The sequence below is a fragment of the Dermacentor albipictus genome, chromosome 5, assembly GCF_038994185.2.
Source record: "Dermacentor albipictus isolate Rhodes 1998 colony chromosome 5, USDA_Dalb.pri_finalv2, whole genome shotgun sequence".
NCBI lineage: Eukaryota > Metazoa > Arthropoda > Arachnida > Ixodida > Ixodidae > Dermacentor > Dermacentor albipictus.
The window spans coordinates 65,306,732-65,324,853 of NC_091825.1; the positions used below are offsets into that span (position 1 = coordinate 65,306,732).

At 48.6% G+C, this 18,122-nt stretch overlaps 1 long non-coding RNA gene across 1 annotated transcript; it reads right to left on the reverse strand.

Moving 5' to 3' along the window:
- Positions 1 to 643: 643 nt before the first annotated feature.
- LOC135911748 (uncharacterized) lies at positions 644 to 17,606 on the reverse strand. The gene is made up of 4 exons (XR_010567437.2): positions 17,316 to 17,606; positions 15,586 to 15,769; positions 14,036 to 14,398; positions 644 to 1,825 (listed from the first exon to the last, which is right to left on the reverse strand). It is a non-coding gene; the product is annotated as an uncharacterized lncRNA (long non-coding RNA).
- Positions 17,607 to 18,122: the final 516 nt, after the last annotated feature.

An 18,122-nucleotide genomic window follows, 5' to 3' on the forward strand; every position in this document is an offset into this window, starting at 1 on the left:
GACTTGTGCTGCAGACCAGCCAGTACGATTCTTTTGCAGGCATTTGTGACGCCATCAGAAATCAACAGGCGTCATTTCAGCACCCATGTGACCCATCTAGGATGCTCTATACTGTCATTGATCAACCGCACATAATTAAGTGCATTAGGTATGACTCCGGAAATTGGGGAGTTTCGGGTAAGTGAAAGAATTTCCGTTCTTTTTAGATGTGCACTCTGTATGGTTTTATCAGAAATATATTTTACTTCTTCCTACAGCTGACACAAGGTCAAGAAGCATATTGACAAATGCACTTATTTATCTTTGTCGGACGACCGATTTTCACTGTCTACCAAATGATACCGCTCAGTACAGGACGCGCCCGCATGTGTTGGAAGTTTCTCGAATGTTATCGATAGCTCTATGTGCCGTGTATTGTCACCGAAGCCTCTGTAATCTGATTGCTTGCATGTGCGACGCGAATTGTGCAGAACTTTATGGAGGACACGCGGGCACCAGTGATTACTCTGGAACCTCGGAGGACCCAGAATAAAAGCCGATGCGTTTACCGGCAGATCACATTTTCGACGATTGCAGACTGTGTTCGCCGGCGTCGCCGTTCTTTGAGTGTAGCCTGTTTTGAGGGCACATGTGTCTCACAAAATCTGCGATGAAAACATTTTATTTCCAATTCACAGCTGCAGCCACGGATTTCTACAGTGAGCAGGAATCATGCAAAAAGCTCCATGAGTCTGCAGCAACATCTGAATTCACCAGAAGAATGAACAGGTTATTTGACTACTTCAACTCTCGGAGGGCCATCATGTGCAGTAAAACGAAGCTGAGCAGGCTTAAGGATTAAGCTTAAGGAGTAAGGATTACGCTTTTGGCCTCATACATACCTCTGATTTTTTGCAGAAAACTATTACTTCACATACACTGAAAGAGAGCGTTGCATGGATAGGCAACTGCTGCCACTACAAATTCTGCCAAAGCAGAGGCAGATCTGCTTTGCCCACATCCGAGGCTCTAAGATTAACCCTGTGAAGTACAGTATCCCTTGTTTAGAACCTTCTTGCAGCAGGTTTTCGCCTTGTACTGGTAGCAAAGATTGGACAGGACCCATTAGAGGCAAACAAGTGCATTTTCCAGCCTGTTAGGTAAATACTGAAGCATTTTTTTTTTGTTTCGGAGTTTTTTTTTTTGTCATTGTCAGACATGTTGCCGGAGTACCTACAGCAGTCGAGCAATCCCTCTTTATATCTAGGATGTTTTCTGTCAGGAGTATTGTCCAGCCGCCCAAGCGATTCTCAGTAGCTGGAGTTAGTCCACAACTGCTCCTCAAGCTGCAAGATCTGCTCTACTGCATGTTACGTGAGCAACAAAGCCTGCTTGTTTTCATTCTCTTCAGAAGGCATTACTCAATATATATATGGAGCAATGCCTCCTGAAGAGAATGAAATCAAGCAGACCTTTTTAAGAATTGCCTAAGTTTGCAAGTAATAAATTTTGTTTTGCATAGAAATATGTCAAAGTACATTCTTTTCAGGCCACATTAAGTTGTATGGAAATCACATGTATAGCAGGGGACTATGCAACTGTGCAATGCATGCAGCATTAATATGGGAAGATTTTGCAGCTCCTAAATTTAAAAAAAAAGCCATGGTGATTTTCGATGAAACCTAGTGGGAGTTGTGGTTATCTTAGTAAAGCTGCAAAACAATACAATGCATCCAGTACATCTATTGCTCTGTGTGCAGCTTGCTGAGCACACCAACGTTGTGGTTTCCATTTCCACTTCAGGCTGACTCCTTCGCTATTCTTCTGGGTGAAGTCCTCTTGGAACCTGCAGAAACAGAGGAGGAGGCGTAAGTTCTGTACAAATGGCAGTCTCCAAAAGAGGGAACAATGGAATTCCTTGCTGGCTATGTGGCCAAAATAAGGTTTGGATCGTTGAGCTGCTCAAGCTCTGTGGGGATTCTGAGAAGTTCGGAACGAGCGGCAAATGGCGCGATTCTTGCCAAATCCAAAGGTGGCCTACAAGTGCCCTCCAGCCAGCTAGTCGCCCTTCTCAAAATTGTGGAAGATGAATAAAAACTGTACACAGTTGACAAAACTGCCCGCTCTGACGTGTACATGAACATTTGCCGGAATGTTTCGATAGACAGTCGCACTCCTACAGCTGCTGTAGGCTGCATCACACTTGCTAAGCATCACTGTAAAAGTAGTTCAGTTTAGTCCTAAGACCCGCTTGCATTTTAAACGAGAGAAAAACAAGCAGATGCGAGCCAAGAGGTGGGCTTCATGTCTAGAAGCAGGTGGTAGGAAACCAACAAGTTAAAGGGGCGTAGCAGGAAACTCCTTTATCGCGTATGGGCGACCACTTTCAAAAAATTGCAATGCTGAAGAAGAACAAGGATGTTGCAAGGCCTGAGCGGGGCATTCATAATAAAACACATATTTGTTTCATGCTTTTATGAGGGCTTTGTTGCCAGCTCAATTTCTGTTATATCAGCGTAGCCTAGTTCACATCACAGTGATGGCGCTTTCACCCCTTACAATCGGCCATGACGACCTACAGAACAAATAGCATTAGAATGCCTTTAAATACCAATTCTAGAATAATATGCATTGCTTTACTTTCCATTGTCCTTTATGTTGGCTATTGATGGGCTAAAATTCATGAACTGTATGTGCTTTTAAGTAAAGAAGAAGATTATTAGAACACTGTTAGCTATATTTGCATTATGCTTTGATGAGCAAGTAATCTGCACATGTTGAGGTAACAGTTGAAGAACTGGAATGATTAGATCGCAAACAGGCCATTTTTAAAGAATTGTTGCAGTAAAAAAACTGATATATTAGCACTGTGGCTACATGTGTTCGTTTAAGAGCTTTTTTTTTGCCGTGTGATGTGTTATGAAACGCTTATGCTTTACGGTTTCCTGTGCACAGAAACAATCAATAACACATTCTGTATTTACTTCTATTCGTTTGTTGGTGCTTCCTGCCCCCCCCCCCCCCCGATTCATATCTCCATGTTTTGATTCTTTTTTTAGATTCTTATATCAGTGCCATACTTCTAACAAACTTCTTGCTTTGTGAATGGTCGACCATACGCGACTGGACGTCTATTTGTGCTGACGGTATGTCGCTAATTTTACATAATAAATGATCGTGCGTATATGCGGTTTCAGCACGAACACGTCTTATTTCTTTTTCTGATTAAATTAGAATGTTTTCTTTTTCCGATTTTTCGACCATGATAAGAATATCAGGACCGGTGATTAGATTATTTTAACCACTTGATAATAGTTGTGCATTGCGAAGCAACATACCTAGTCTCGTTTCTGCGTCAAAACCACGAGCATCGTGAAGGGTTGGGATTACTGACGCTTCTAAACGACCGCTTGCTAAGACAGTTGCCTAATTATAATACAGTTTCAACTCTCCAGGTCCTTGCACTTCATGGACGGCTTAATCCCATCGTATTATAGGTCTGAAGTTAAGCACAACCGCACATATTCACACTGATAGTACCGTCTTCCCTCCCTCTTTTGTTCCCTTTAAGCCGTTCCTTTGTGCAGGGTAATAAACCAGACGTGCGTCTGATTGATCTCCCTACCTTCTTTCTTTTCCTTCTCTTTCTCCTCCTCCTCCTTAATCCTATGCTAAAAGCCGCACCAAACACATTTAGTCGTGAGGTTTGTATTACAATTATCTAACCTGAATCGCATTACGGAATGACATCGCTTTGCCGAGCGATCTAAAGCATACGGAGCAGCTTAGCTTCCTTTCTTTGTCATTAAACGAAGTCATTCTACGGCAATAGCCCTTGCAGGCAAGGACATCCGCACAATTTTTTGCAGGAGGGGGGGGGGGGTGTTGGTTGTTAGCGCCGGAAAGGGGGGGGGGCAGCGGTACGTTCGCAACAAAAAGGCACTATTTGCGGAGGAATTTATTCATAAATAAATTTAGTGAAATACACAGATGAAAGAACAATTACAAACAGCAAATTAATGCGAGTCTTGGAGAGGTACATTAGAGTTTATTAACGAACAAACAATGAAAACTAATAAGAAATGCAAGAAGATACTATCGCTTCGTGGAGAAGAGTGCTCTGTCTTGCTGCATGCGGGTTCTCGACTCACCCGAATTGATGAGCAGCACACAGCACAATATGTTCACAAACACGCAACTACAGTTACTCAGTCAGTCTCCCTTGAACAGCAACTGCCGACGCCTCGGATTTTTCTGGGCGAATTGCGTGAGGACACGGCTGATGAAGTGATTTCTGTGCATCATTACGCGCTCTTGGCGCACGCTCATCATACAAAGGCCGTACACCCTATCGTTTGTCATCGTTGAGTGTAGCCAGGTTTTCACTCTCCTCGTTTTACTGAAGGAGCGTTCGACCGTACAGGCAAAGTCAGAGCCACCTCAATGGCTTTTGCAGCACCGCGGAAGAATGTCTTGGTCTGATGTAGAAGCTCGCAGTAAGTTATTTCTGACGGCTCCCTAGTTTTGTTGCACCACATCTCGTACCAAGAGATGGCCTCTTCCTTGACGTTGTCGATGCCGTAAAAGCGTTGGGGTTCTTCGGCGAGGGCAGCGAACTCAACACGGCTCAAGTGCTTCATTTTTGATGGATGCGGCTGTAGAAGTTTCAAGCTCCTCCCATTGCTTTCAGAAAAGCGGCGAGCTAAAGAAGCAATGACAGAGTCCAAGTCCGGCACATATATTGCCACATGGTAGTATTCCTCCGGTTACTGAATGCCGTAGTTGTCTCGGTGTGCCTGACAAGAGACTTGTCTTGGAACAGATATCACCACATATAGGTGATTGGCTGCCTCCCTTGCTGCATTCATGATGTCAGAGAACTCCTCTACAGCGTTTGTCCGGTGGCCGCGAAAATCACGTTGCAGCTCAGTGATGTGGTCATGCATAGAATGGAAGTTTATGGATACACTTTGTGGCACGTTCGTAAGTGGTTCGATTCACGCGCTGTACTTCGCTACACTTTGCAAGCAGACGATACAATAGTGCTTGTTGTTGCGCAGTAGAGGATGTGAGCTCGTTGTCTTGCTGCAGCGTTCGAGCATGATTCCGTTGACGCCAGCTCCTCGAGTGCTTCGACTATGGCCACGTAATGCTGAGAAAAGACCCTAATAGACTTATATTTTGCAGACCACCTGGTCTCGCACAGCATTGGAATATCGGGCACCAATTTTCTCCGGAGCACGCTCTCGCGGAAGAAGTTTATGGTTTGTTTCATTATCCCAATTGTGCTTCGAATTTCAGAGACGTCGTTGAAATCGTAGATGGCGAGATTTAGTTTGTGACTTGCGCAGTGGAAAAATAGTTCCTTCGGAAACTGTTTCTGCATTATTTTGTTCACTCCAGCTTCTTTCGAAGCCATTGTAGAGCATCCATCGTACCCTTGTCCAACGAGGTTCGAAAGACATCCCGCCACTCGTCAAAAGCTTCAAGATTGCCGTGGCGATGCAAGCGGAGTTTAATTGCTCCAACTCTACTAATCCCAAAAACTGCTCTGGAACGCACACTTCGGCTCCCGCCTTGTTAATAAAGCGAACCCCTATAGACACATGCTCCTTTCCTGAAATATCTGCAGTTTCGTCAGCAAGAACGGAAAAAGGAAACGCTGTGTTAGCTTCGGCAACTGTCTGCTCTCTCAGGATGTCGCCACAAATTTTGATGAACTCGTTGTGGACGCGGACAAAAGTGTACTTAGCATTTCCAGCAGAAGAAACGAAGTGCTCCTGAAGTCGAGTACCTCCAGCTTCTACCCGAAAGTGAAGGAGATCGTTGAAGACTCCACTATCGAACTGCTTGCCGCGAATTGGCAAGTCATGCGCCGCGCAAAAGACAATGGTGGAAACTATTGGAAACAGTTTCTCACGATTCCTTTCAACTTGCTCGTGCAGTGCTCTGTTCAGCTGCTGCCAACGGGTTGCTGCTTGCCTTTTATCACATCCATAAAGTTATGCGAGGCCGTCATTGCCTCCTGGTGCCATTGGGATTTTACGTGATCCCTGCACGCCTCGTGCATTTTTCTGTAGTTACTGAAAGCGCGCACGATAAAACTACCTTGAGTACCCCGGTGAACACGAGGAGCAAAAGTCACGCCAAAACGACAAAGGGCGCCTTTCGCTGTCGCTGAGTACGCAAGCCAAAGGGAATAATCTCCATGCAATTGGCGGCGAAAAGGCCTCTTTCCAGGTGTTACATCGTTTTTCAAGTCGTATGTAACATTGGCGACCATGGCTTAGTAAAAAGACGTAACTACAAAAAGTCCGGGATGCCAGTGAGTTTAGCCTTTCCTAGAAACTCTCATAAATCATATTCTTGAGGCAAGCTACTTGCTTTCTTGCGGTTGTCTTCGGACTTCAATCCCAAGAGAGGAGAAAGGGAATCGTCTCGGCTTACTGCGTGACCGGGGCTCGCTGTCGGTGGAGTTCCTTCCATAGAGTCGACGACATTGGCTACTGTCCGGTGATGAAAGCTTGCATCACTCTGGTCAAGTGCTACACCGTTGTCACATGTCACACCAGAATCTTCAGGGGCGCAGTTGGATAACGCTTCGTCAGACACCCGCTGACGCCTAAAGAAGCGTCGGATGTCCATCATTCGGGAGCGCGCCAGACAAAGCTGGCTATGCAGTTCCTCGTGGTTGATAGCGTTAGAAAATATATACACATTGATTGGAAAAAACAGTTGAACGCATTCGTAGAAAACAAAGAAAAAATACCTACATATACAACGAAAACTCATTTACAGGATGAATGCACGCTCGCAGCTTCATACACCTCGCTCGATCTTGCTCGCGCATCCGCACAGTCGAGCAACCGCACACGTGCTGCTCGCCGCTCTCTCGTCCGCTGTCCTGGTTGTTCTCAGCTCCGTTGACAACCGGCCACTTTTAAAAACGCCGAAGCACAAACAAACACAGAGGCGCGCACACGTGCAAGGGCTTACTCGCCGCAAAGTCCGCGCAAGCGTTCAACTGTTTTTCCAACCAATGTGTATATATTTTCTAACACCATCAGCCACGAGGAACTTCATAGCCAGCTTGGTCTCGCGCGGTCCCGAATGATGGACATCCGATGCTTCTTTAGCCACAGGGTTTGTCTGACGAAGCGTTATGTGCCCCTGAGCCCAACTGCGCCCCCTGAAGGGCGAGTGTCTGCAACAGGTCGTCCTTCAGCAGAGATGGCGTCGTTTGGAAACGGCGGAACGACGCGTGCCCGGGCGCGGCACTGCGCAGGTGCGACCGCGTGGAAGCGGGGCTGCTTTTACCCTTTTGGCTGAGCGCGCCACCGCCCCTGGCGTGCGGCGCTTTTCCCTACGTTTTCTCCATCGCCGCAGCCATCACTCACGGTTCGAGAAAGGAGGCGCGTCGCAGTAGCACGCAATGCGAAGATGACGACGGCGATATGCGGGTGGGCGAAAGAGAAGGCTCCCGACAGGAGAGGGCTCGGATGTCTTTTCGGGAAAGAGGGATCATGTATTTGGTCACGGTGTACGAACATACTGCACCGTGTATTTGGTTTTACTTTGCTTTGTGTTATTGGCGGGGTGCTGGGTTTGAGGCTGTAGTGTGGCGGCCGCTTCGAAAGCAGGATCTGCTCGTTGTCGGTCCCCTCGGTTCCCTGTTAAGACGCCGACACTATAAGCGTCCTGGCTTTGCCAGGGCCCGTTCTCGAAGAGCGCCACCTATGTTTAATGCCGTCATTTCCCCTCTATTGCCATTTCATATGATTTTACTCGTTCTCTCCGAAGCCTAGCTGCGGCGTTCCTTTATACCTGTTTTCATTACAGTACGGAAAAAGCGCGCGGACCTCCATTTTTGGTGTTTTTCTCGAACACTTTTTATATATGAGAAAAAACGTTGCCTCCTTCCATTTTCTCCGGCAAATCATGCCGCGGACGCTCTGCAGCCGTTTTCATGGCAGTGTGGCTCTCTGGGTGTTTACACTATCAATTCATCCGAAGCACTTGGCAATCGTTTTCATAACCAGAAAATGACGCAATGCATAGACTCCTACGAATTACACTCTTCCATTAACAAAAAACCTTCTTTAAGTGACTATCCTATTTTGATAGGTAGCCATACACAAAATTTACTTGCGATTGTATTCATCTGGGACCAAAGTAATTATGTGGTCCTATCTCAATTCGTTGAAATGGATTGCATAATGGCACTACTGGCCTCGGCTTTCATTGCACTACAAGCGTACAAGCTTTTTGAGGGGTGGATTTATATAGGCTTGGTTTGGGTGGCGGGGTGGTCGAAATTTCGTCATTTCGGCAAGGAGTGCCTACAAGTAAATGTGACGCCACGGGAAGGTGTCACACTTTTCTTACTAGGTGTGGCGGTCTTGACTTTTTCCTAAACGTAGCCGGCAATTTATGACAAGGCGGAAGTTCTCGCCATAATACTGCGTAAATCTCGAGGTTCGAGATAGGAAACCTCAAGCGTTCCTCTCACAATTGTTCGCTATCTTCAGCCTGTCATTCTTTCACTGCCGTGCCATCACCAGCAAGATTACGTTATAGTGTGCAGAGTGCAAAGTTTGCTCGCAATCCTGAATGGCGCTTCTACAGATATGAGGAACCTGAGTGGGCTAATAAACTTTTTAGCTCGAACGAAAAAAATTATTGACCAAATTTCCAGGGGGCTGCGGCCGCCCCCTCTTGACCCCTCCCCCCCTCTCCCTCCGGAAGCCCATGCTTGCAGTAATGGCTTCACCGTTTTGATCTCCTAATAAGATACTGCTCACAGTCTGACGGAAGGTGAACAGTTGTGCTCGGCGAACAATCTGGCGCTATGCGCAACCGAGAGTTGGCGCTTACTTACGGTTGAGTGAGGTTGCAACATCCCAACTGTTTGCCTCCGTTTACAAGTGACATCACTGGCGCTTTGTTGCGAATGCGTGGTGTTTAATTTCAGGCAAATATTGAAAAGCTGAACCTATCGAAGCGTTGAGCTGAACGGCGGCGAGAAAGAAATCCGGACCGAGCACCCAGCCACGGCGGCCGCATTTCGATGGTGGCGAAGTGCAAACAAAGACGAGTTTATTCAGGTTCAGGTGCACTTAAAAGGAACCCAGGGTGTAAAAATTAATCCACAGTCCTCCACTGCGGCGTGTGTCATAATCATATCGTGGTTTGGCTCGCAAAATTCCAGAAGAAAATAAACTTTCATTAAAAAGAATTTTCCACCAGATTTCTTTGTAGTGGCCTCAGGTGGTGTCTCAAAAAAAATTTCACACATTTTTTTTTTTTTACTCAGACCACCGCAAGCTGCATGTTGAGCGGCTATACCCCCCCCCCCCTTTTTTTTTTTTCTGCGGGCGCTCACTTCATGGTAGAAGATGCGCTCAGCAGTTGTTGATGGATGTGGAATATTATAAGTCAAAGTATATTATTCGTCAAAGTAAATCAACGATTCTGGAAGTTTAGAAATCCATAATACCGAAGGTGCCCTCCACACGCAGCCTCAGCGGTAGCGGCGTTCGCATGACCGCTGGCGCACACTTGCGCCTCTTGCGGCGGGCGCTGGCTCTATACGAAACTGAGGCGGCAGTTTCGTGACCAAGAAAAAAAATGGAAAGACTGTTAGTACCTAAATGTTGTCAAGTATAAAGATAGCTCGATACACAAGTCACGAGCGATCTCTGTTCGGGGCGTGCGCTATTTATTTAACGACATTGCAACAACAATTGGCCTGCGCTTCAACACTGTTGAAACGCAAATATTTCGCAGCGGAGTTGCGATAATGATTAACCGGCAAAACAAAAGGCACTTTGTAAAGACAGGTGACGCTGCCCAGAGTACAAGAGTGCATCAACGTCCAGTAGACATGTGCTTGGTGGACATAGCGTCTGTGAACAAGCAAAAAAAAAAACAGAAAGCTGTGCGCTACCGCGAAGTGGTAACAAGTACGTTTTCGACTATAGCAATGTTTAATATTTCGAGTCGATCCACACGTGGTGATATCGAGGGGAAAAGCGAAATTGTAATCCTAAAGCAGTAGTTTCGCTCCGTTTTTGGATGCGCGTGCGTTACTCCAGTAGGCCAACGCAAGTATTTAAAGTGCACTGTTATTTAAAGAAAGGACGCAGAATGCTTCGAATAACATTACTTTTCGACGTCCACTACGGTTGTTTAAGTTTAGGAATTATTTTTGCGCTAATATATATGTAATTCTTTAGCGCTCGGCTGTCATTGATCGCTAATCCGAACCTTGATCTGGCGAAAGAGTTTGGAGACCCTTGCTCAAGAGCAATCTACTCGGCAAAAATATTCTACATAAGTTCATCATTTCTGATTTATTCTTTAAAAAAAGAAAAATTATGCGGATCCCCCGCACTATGGGAATCGATGTAAGCGAAGCTTCCTGTGTTGTTTGCCTTGGCTGACCAAAATTAGGGGCGATGTTGACGACGAATGATTAATAAATGTTTCTTCCAACATGAAATTGGTGAGCTGATGTTGAACGTTACCTCGCATGCCCCAGTGCTATTTGTCTACATAGTACACAGAACACACAGGAGGAGGTGTTTGCTTGAGGCGTTGTTGTGCGGCATATTTCGTAAACTCTGAGAGGGTTGAGCATTTTCCTGGTCTCACATGGCACATTGCGTCATTGCAGAAGTATTAAAGGGGTTGGGACACCAAATTTTGAGGCTATAAAAAGCATGTTGTAGGCTGCTTCCGTATGCAAGGACACCCAGAACGAGGTATTGGACGCTGCAAACATTTCAAAATAATTTTAATTCAGCTCCAAAAAGTCATTAAAAACTCCTTCTCGTAGTCGAGACCCATCGCTAGCGCGGCAGTTACTACGTCACAGAGGAGGAACGAAAATATTGACGTCATAGCACACTAGCACAAAAACGTGACGTATGATGAGTAGCGATGAAATGCCGATTACGGAGCCTGCTGAGCCGAGCGACCGATACCGAGCATAGCCTCCACTATGACCGAGCTACAGGCATATAGAAATCCTTTCTTAATGCAAAGAAGGGTTAAGGCGCGCAGACACGGACACAAGAGGAGAGAAGGGGACAACACGAACGCCGCACGGCAGCCCGCGAACGGCAAACTGCGTGCGGCGAGGTGCCGCACGCAGTTGCCGTGCGGCGCGTACACTAGCCGGCCGACTCCAAAAGGGACCAGGATATGCGGCGTTCGTGTTGTCCGCTTCTCTCCTCGCATAGTCGCATAGTTCGGCAGCTCGGAGCGGTCTCTCGTTCGCTTGGCCTTTCCCAATCTGAGGGCCCGTCCACGTTACCGGCACGAAAACTCGCCGCACGCCGTCTGCCGTTCGCGGGCCCCCATGTGACGGCGATTTTGCTCGCGAACGGCGAGATTTCTTGCCGTAGAGAGGACGGGCCCGGGACGCATTTGTGCGGCGGCCGTACGGTGAAGCGGTCAATCAGCGACCGAGGAGTGGTCCCTCTGGCACCGACGGCAGCTTCACCGCCTCTGATCATTCGGCGCCGCCGATATCGTCGTTAGGCCTTTTCCGGTTCACTTCAAAGCTAAAGCTTACGGCGCTTCGGAATGGATCACCGACTCTCACAACACGCAACATTTTCTTACCGTTGTTGTCGCTCTTCGCAATAATTATAATAATCGCGACATGCACTTCGGATCGCCTGTTGTTGGCCTCTGCTGGCAGAGCACGCGTGTGCGCGAGCAGACGACGCAGCATAATTTTACGTCACTATTTTTTGTGGCCCACGTGACCAAGCCATGTTGCGTTTCCTCCTCTGTGACGTCATAGCATCTCCCGGAGCCCAGAAACCGAAACCGAAATCGCTAGGTATAATAATGCTATTATTAAATTATTTATCTGATATATATGAATCCCGCTGTATGTATCGTCCTCCCTGAAGCACGACGCAACGTTTGAATCAACAAACGCATGAACGAAAATTTTGATGTCTCCACCCCTTTAAGGCGCGTTCACAGTGGCGGGAAAACGCGCAACGCAGAACGTTTTCCGCGCGCCGCTTCCCGCACAAACCGGTCTTTCTCCCGCAGACAGGCTGCTGTGCCGTCCCGCAGAGCGATGGGTCCGGTACCTATTTTTCCCGCGCCGCTGACGAGAACAGCCAATGGGGGCCGACCGTGAACCGTGAAGTCGGTCCCAGTTCAGTGACCCCGTCGGCGGAGGCTGCGCGCGTGCTGCGGGACACTCGGCGGTTGCTTTGCCAGCATGAACATGCGACTTGAGGCAACAGTGCAGAAGCAACGAACAAGCAAGTATGAGTACGTTTACCGTAGCCAACAGCTCATCGTTCGAACCAGCCATCCTCGTGAAAAAAAGGGTGACGGGAGGAGAGCTAGCAGACGATCAAGACGACGACGCGGGAAAAGGGCGCGCTTTCCAGCCTTCTCTGGTGTCACGTGACCATCTCCTTCTCTCTCTGCTCGTTAGGGTCCTCCCTCAACGCCTCCTCTCTCTACATTCCAAGACAACCGCAGTGAGAAAACGCGCGCAGTGAGCGTCATTCGGGGGAGCTGCGACGCAGCTTCGACGTTGACGCTGTGCCACTGCGGGAAGTCTCCCGCTAGTGTTAGCGCGCCTTTAAACTTCAATTGAATTGCGAGCCTGTACGTGGTAAAACCACAATTGGGTTATGGGGTACGCTGTAGTGGCAGACTTCGGGTTAGTTTTGACCCTCTGGGGTTCCTTAGCGTGTCGCCTTAATCTAAGTGCACGAGCGTTTGTTATTTCGTCCCTTCGAACGGCGGCTCCCGCGGTCGTGATCAGATCCGCGAATTCGAGCAATGCAATAGCAGCAAAACTACGGCGGCGGGCACAGAAGTGTTGATTTGACGTGTGACCACTTCCTCAGTATCGCCTAGACCCAGCGGTGAACTTTAAGTAAGGCAGCTGTTTCTGCACACCCTGCCTAAGTTGGCCGCTTGAGAAATCTGCATGGTGCTTATTTTTCAGCTACAGCGAAAACGTACCGTAGCTTGAACTTAAATTTATCATGTTTTCTACACAGGATTCGGCTGGGCGTTGCTTTCACCCGTCGCTACGCACACCTGATCGGCCAGTCGAACAGCCCTGATTGTAAACACTGCCAGACGCCTGAAACGCTATAGAACACATACTGTGCGATTGACCAGCACATATGCTGGAGCGAAGGACGTTGGAAAGTTCCTTAACCAGCGTTGGCAGGCTACCACTGTCGCAGGACGCTATCCTCGGCCCGTGGCCTGACACTGCAACGTCAATGCGTGCGACTAAAGCGATGTTGAAGATTCTGCAGGACACCAAGCTAGACGACTGGCTCTCTAACAGGGCAACTGTCTCCATATGCATAAGCACTCACCACTTTCATCATCATCCCCAATCCCAGTACTTTCGCTCCCCCTCCCTCTTCCCCAGTGCAGAGTAGCAGACTACAGCGAACTAGCTCAGGTCGACCTCTCCGTAGTTCCTGTCAATAAATAGTAGTAGCGTTTCCTTGCATTCTCGCGTCACATTTTGCCTTCCCTCTCCCCCTCCATTTGTATGGGAACTGCAGGGGAAGAGTGGCAAGGCTGTTATTCACTCGTTTCGCGACTGCCCCAGTTCTACCTATCTCTGCCTCCTCATTTCCTTCCCCTCTGCCGTTCAATCTAGCGTCCCAAAGGACTTGCAAGTTAGCAGAAAGATATGCGCTGCAATTTCGGCAATGCTCTGCGGGGGTCACAGATTATTACAGCTATCAAGCAGCTAACGTGGCAACGCCCAGAGGCCTCCAGAGGCATTGTGTCCTTTCGACGCCGTCCTAAGCTCCAAACCAGCTTATCGCGTCTCCTTTCCTCTCTGCCACGCTCCTGTCATGTATACACACGCTCTGAACGACTGCCCGACACAGTGTGCCAGACAGCGGCAGCAGCAGCGGCGGCGGCGGCGGCAGTGTGAAACTCGAAGAGGCAAACAAAGCTTGGCTACAAAATAACGAAAAGTCGTACCGGAGGTGCACACTGAGCCCGAGGAACTTGGAAACAGAATGCAACCACGTACCATGTTAGCACTCGGACTGCGGCGGCTGCCGTTCCAAGACGTTGCGGCGAGTCCCCCGTCGACGCTCCCATGGAAACCGCGTGGTTCCGCAGCCTGCATGCCGCATTTTCATGTTGTAACGCCACCGCATGTCGCGATACCATTCCGTGAACGAAGCGTGTAGGTAATATTGAGAGTGCACTCGGAGCCTTCGTTCGATGTAGCAATCCCAGCAGGGAACGGGCGGTGGTCGGTGTGGGCAGCGTGGCGAAACGGACAACCCAGCCTGCGGACAGGTGCCGTCGTCCGGACCAAGGGCTTCGGGGGTCGGTTCCTTGTCGGCGATGTTTCCTGCATCTGCCTGCGCATCGGTGCTGGTGGCGTCTGGGCCCCCCAAAGCATCAGAATCAGATCGGCATGGCGGTGAACAAACGAAGCGTTTGGGGGGATCACCGGAGAACGGCGCATATAGCATAATACGTGCCTACTTCACACCAACCGCTCCTGGTACAGGAAAAGGGTGCAGCGTTTTCCAAAGGAACAAACCATGAAGATTGGTACCCGTGCAAAATTTTAATGCAAAGCCTTCTTTTTAACCATCCCGAACTAGTACAGTTTTGCCAAAGACCGGCTCGTGTTCTATACCGAACTACGCAATCAAAGACAAATGTTATCGAAATGTCCTCAACCTGGAGAATTATATGCCTTCAAGAGCATGATTTAGTTATTTATGCGAACCTTCCTTCCACCTCGCGATTTGTCGCGTGCGCTCGGTCGGTTTGGCCCCGAGTAAAGAAGGCCGATCCCGTGGATGGTGTAATCCGCGTTCGCGTCTTTCAGGCTGCGCTAAAGAAGCGGAGACCAATCTAGGCGTGGATGCCACAAGGAATGGGTGTCCATCGACATATTACTGAACGTTGCCATGAGTGTATGCCTACACCAATAAGCGACGAAAACGATTGGCGCCGCGGCACAGGGAACTTTGGTTTGGTACACGCAAGGCACTACGACTTTCTTGCGTGCTCGCGTACTTACTTTGCTTTCTTTTGTATAACTTTTTTTTTTGCATTCTTTCGTAAACCTAAGTTTGGTTGGGCAAGATATAAAACTCCCTGCTACGGAGCTTGCGCTCAGAGCGTCGGTTGGTTTTTCCTAAGATGTGAGGAAGTCATGCTTGCGATCAAGTGTCGAAGGTTTAGCGCTGGCTGCTATTGGCGGCCTAGCTGTAGCTATCCCGCGAATTTACGTCTCCGCGGCAATAAAACTCGCTTATCATACTCAGACTGCCGGCAGCACTTCGTATGGAAGCTTAATATCGACGACTCTCGTCTTTTGTTCTTTCCAGCATGACGCAGTTCCGATAAGTTTCGAACAAAGTAAAATAAAACGTGCGGGTTCATATCCAACCAAAATAGAGAGTTAAAACCAGTTGTTCTGACGGATAACACATCTCTCTTCGTCTCCGGGCACTACAGGCAAAGTCAAATCGTTGGCCGCAGCAGTTGTAGCGACTTTAGAAACACGACAAGCGATGTCCAAGGCCAAGAAAAAAAAAACGAAAAAAAGCTCACCTAAACGCAGCCGTTGCAATTCCCTACTGAGATCACGCTCCATAGATGTTGGATGTACTCCGTTTGGGAATATGTCCGTTCTCGAGGCTGGCGAAATTCTGCTTGCTTTTCGCACTGGCTTGGTCCGGCGAATGTCAGAATAGCCACTGGTTCCTTCCTCCCATGTGGGAGCACGGCCCAGTGACTAGAGAGGGAGTGAGAGAGGGTATAAGGTTAAGAGGTGAGAGAGGGGTAGGAGGCAAGCATCATGTGCATGACGCTTGTGTACGCTGCCGGCTCAACACAATCGCGTTCCCTCTCCTTTCTCGTCTCTTTGTCAAACAACCCCAGCGAGAGAGATTAGCCTGCCCCGCGCCTCACCCTTTCTGGGGGGCATCCCCCTTCCACTGCATCGCACAGAAAGCCCATCCACCCACGGGCCTGTCGGCGGTGGCTGCCTTTATTCACAGACGCCTCTCCTCGGAGTGCGCGTGCAGGTGCGGTAGGACTTGAAGGGCACTTGTTGCCGGCAGTTGGTTAGGGAAGGCAACGCCACTAAATCCACACCGGCATCGAGGAATAGAACGGAAGGGAGCCGCTCTGGGACAACAAAACGCTACAGCAGCAGGGCGCTGCTCCTGTCCGAGGCTCGCGGGTGTGCGTCGCGCAGCCTGGAATATCGCCACGACTCGATCCTGCTCTCAATGTTCAGATGGCTCTGTGCCGAGCCTGCGCAAGTGCACCAGAGAACACGGGATGTTGCAGCACGCGAGCTTGTTGCTTTTGGCCATATAAACAAGGCCATCAGATTAGCTCGGGCGCTTTGTTTCACAGTGAATAAGTGTCTTCATACGGTGTCCATGTTGTTGTGCCCCCCCGCGCGAAGCCGCGCCTAGAGCAATGGAGAGCGGTGGTACACAGCCGATGATCGTCGCCAACCACGCAGGGCAGTGGCTCTCGGTGACGAATTGCTCCTGAGCTCAACAAAATGGGCAGGAACTCTGGAGGGCCAGCAGGCTGCACAGAGCGTGCGTAAAGTTGCTACTCACTTTATGGACAAAGACAGCAGCAAGCTCGGAATGTGCACAGCAGTGGCGTAGCCAGAAATTTATTTCGAGGGGAGGGGGGAGGGGACGCTCTCCATCGACGTACACCCCAGACATATATATTGTGCGTGTGTTTGGAAAGGCTGTACACCACGCAAAGACAAACTTTCAGCACTCCCCGGACAAGAATGCCTTAGCTATCAACGAGGATGCACGTTTATGCGCTGCCGGAAGAGCTTAACTTCATACCAAAGTTTTTCATTGCTAATGCATGCCGCTACCTCACATCGAATTTCATTATCGTTCTTTTGCTATCTTTAAAAATATGTAAGGAAAAGAAACTAAAATTTAATTTACTAGCTGATGCCATTGTACAAGCTAAGTCGATTACCTAGCTGGTACATGGAAAAACGAACAGCGTTAAAAACGGGGCCACACAAAACCAAGGGCGCACACTATCGCGACTTGTTTTTGGCAGAGCAGACGTATTTCGCCGCGGGTAAAAGGGGAGATAACCGTTGTTTTCCAGCCAGATCTTCTAGTACGGCTACATACGGAAGAGGGTGGGCACTATTTTGCAAGTCGTCTATCATCCAATCACTCTTTCGGCGTTGTGGGCATGTTGTACTCTTCTAGATTTAAAAATACGGGAACGAAGGTTCGCTCTAGAACTTCCATAGTATATGTGATGCAAGTTTCACTCACTTTCGGTGACTTCCTGGCTGACTTGTTTGAAGAGATATTTTGAAGTAACTTGCGATGACGGTATTGTAGTCACCACGCGTCGCGTATTATTATTTGATCACACTCGGGAATCGATGAGTCGCAGTGCGAAGCAAAGCAGCTTCCTGTTCAGAAGCCTCTCTGAAGCTTAGGCTACCCGTAGTTCGCAGTAAAATGAGCGCCGCTTGCTCCGCCGATAGGTTTCGAAGTGCAGTGTCTCCCGTCACCAATCTACTCCCCGCAGCAAGCAGCACGTGTTTACGACGGGAAGGTGAGCCTCTGCTCAGCGACGGGCCAAGGCCACCTGGTGCTGAGTCATAGGGCAGTGACGAGACGCTATCACTGTGTCCAACTTCGTTCCCGGCGCCTTTTATGCGCTGCCCCTCCCCGCCCCCTTATCTTCCATAAATTCTTAAAACTTTTTATTAGTCACTGTCGCACTCTTTCACATTCACCGAGTTGTTGAACGGCGTGGCGGTCCCTAACATTCCTGTATTTCTGCTGCTGCGTGGATTTTGAGGCAATTTGCCTGCAGGTCCTCCCACCTTTCGTCTGTGCGGTTTCTTAGCTTTCCTGGCCCTGCACCCTCGTCCTTAGTACATTTTGCCGTGCGCAAATCATTGTTCTGAAGGTCTTTCTTGTCTTATTTTAATTCTTAACAGGGCGGACAAACTAGTCTAAGAGCAAGCTCTTCTCAAGTTTTTTGACACAGTGAATGTCAGAGACAAAGGAAAGAAAAAAGAAAACCTTATGCGAATTCCTCGCACTGTGGACATCGATGTAAGATAA